At 49.3% G+C, this 2,337-nt stretch overlaps 1 non-coding gene across 1 annotated transcript; it reads right to left on the bottom strand.

Moving 5' to 3' along the window:
• Nucleotides 1-264: 264 nt before the first annotated feature.
• LOC127783413 (small nucleolar RNA R71) lies at nt 265-371 on the bottom strand. Its single transcript, XR_008019317.1, has one exon. It is a non-coding gene; the product is annotated as a small nucleolar RNA R71 (small nucleolar RNA).
• Nucleotides 372-2,337: the final 1,966 nt, after the last annotated feature.

The following is a 2,337-nucleotide window of genomic DNA, read 5'->3' as shown; positions in this document are numbered from 1 at the left end:
GCCTCATCACGATGGCGCAGGCTTAGCCCATTCTGTGGCAAGCCTAATGAGGATGCCAATGCTCATCTGTTACTATTCTTGGAGATCTTTAGCATGTACACCATCAAGGGCGTCAGTCCCGACGCCGTCAGGCTGCGGCTGTTTCTGTTCTCCCTTCTTGGGAGAGCGAAGCAGTGGTTCTATGCCAACCGTACTGCTGTCAATACCTGGGACAAATGCTCTATGGCATTCCTCTCGAAATTCTTCCCGATGGGCAAAACCAATGCCCTTCGTGGAAGGATTTCAAGTTTCCAGCAGACAAGGAACGAGTCTATTCCGGAAGCATGGGAATGTATGTAGGAGTACGTGGCCGCCTGTCCTCATCATGGGATGGACGACTGGCTGATCCTGTAGAACTTTTATAATGGACTCACCCCGATGTCCCGCGATCACCTGGACGCGGCAGCTGGAGGAGCTTTCTTCTCTAAAATGGTTCAAGGAGCCGTTGATTTAGTAGAGAAGATGGTCTCCAATATGGGTTGGAGCGAGGAACGACTCCAGACCCGTCAGCGAGGCATGCACACCGTCAAAGAGACGGAATTACTTGCTGCCAAGCTGGACCTCCTCATGAAACGATTGGACAACCACGAGAAAAGGCCACAAGGCATCGTCAAGGCCTTGGACTCACATGTAACGTGTGAGGTCTGCGGCAGCACGGGTCACTCTGGGAATGACTGCCCGGAAACCCGTGAGGAGGCGATGTACATGGGCAACAACAACTGGTACCGTCCACAAGGAGGTTAGGGGTGGAGCCAACCACGCCCATATTATCAAGGAGGTAACAACAACGGTAACTTTTCTAACCAGCCCTCCTTGAAGGATCTAGTTTTTGCGCAGGCTAAAACCACTGATGCGCTAAGCAAAAAGCTTGCAACCAATGACAAGATCCTAGAAAACATTAATGTCAAGTTAGATGGCTTTGCTTCTGCTTTTCAAAATTAGCTGAGCTTTAACTAAATGATAAAAACCCAGCTAGCTCAGTTAGCATCCTTAGTCCCTGCAAATGAAACTGGGAGGATTCCGGGGCAACCCGACTCCTCCATTGAAAATGTTAAGGCGATCACGATGAGGGGAGGTAAGTCCACTCGTGATCCGACTGATTGCAAAAGAAGCGCCATCTAGTGACTCGGCTGACAAGGAAGATCAGCCAGAAAAGACCGTGCCGCAGGAGTACTGTGACACATGGTTGCTGTTGTTTCCTCAACGGATGAGGAAACCGTTAGTGGACGAGCAATTCGCTCGTTTTGTTGAAGTAATCCAGAAGATCCACATTAACGTGCCGTTGTTGGACGCTATGCAAGTGCCAACATACGCCCATTATCTCAAAGACATACTCAATAACAAGAGACCGCTCCCAACAACGGAGGTGGTCAAGCTGACGGAGCAATGCAGCAACTTGATACTCCACAAGCTCCCGGAGAAGAAGAAAGATCCGGGGTGTCCAACGATCACCTGCTCGATCGGGGCACAACAGTTCGACCAGGCCTTGTGCGACCCTGGAGCCAGTGTTAGCGTCATGCCAAAAAACGTCTTCGACAAGCTCAACTTCACGATGTTGGCACCAACACCGATGCACCTTCAACTGGTTGATTCGTGAGTCCGTTACCCGGCAGGGATAACGGAGGATGTGCCAGTCAAGATACGAGATTTTTTCATCCCAGTTGACTTTGTGGTGCTGGACATGGACACGGGAAAAGAGACCCCGCTCATCCTAGGGCGCCTGTTCCTTAGCACCGCAGGAGCCAACATTGACGTGGGAACGGGAAGTATTGTTGGTATTTCTTACGACCACAGATAAATCCGCAAGCGCATGGAATACCGCTGTAGCACTTCACCTTCAGGTGACCTCAAAAGGATATCGAACTCAGGAAACGTGTGTAATCTACCTAAGGCTAAGGCTATCCAAGGACAACAACTATAGGTAGGCAGGCTAGAGAGGACTTCCTATGTGTTTTAATTATCTACGCTAAGAAAGGTAATTTCCTATCTATTGCTTCGGGCACCGACCCCCTGCTGGTCTGCCAGCCTGGTTCCGGCTATAGCTCTATGATGTATCCGAACGTGGAGGATTACTAGGACGGAATTCAGGGCTGCCACCACCTGCCGCCTACCTCTGACAAATCCGTGGGATACACAACAAACAAAGGTAACATCTAACCTAGACACCACGTCTAAGTTATTAATTACTACTCTAATACTCACGCAGGAACTTCCTTCTCTATCCGAAGTCCTAGTACTAGAACACTTAGTATAAATACTAAACAATGAACCCGCAAAGATGGAAATATATCTTACTCA

The sequence above is a fragment of the Oryza glaberrima genome, chromosome 8 (assembly GCF_000147395.1).
Source record: "Oryza glaberrima chromosome 8, OglaRS2, whole genome shotgun sequence".
In the NCBI taxonomy this organism is placed as follows: Eukaryota; Viridiplantae; Streptophyta; class Magnoliopsida; order Poales; family Poaceae; genus Oryza; species Oryza glaberrima.
This window is presented reverse-complemented; position numbering and strand designations above follow the sequence as displayed.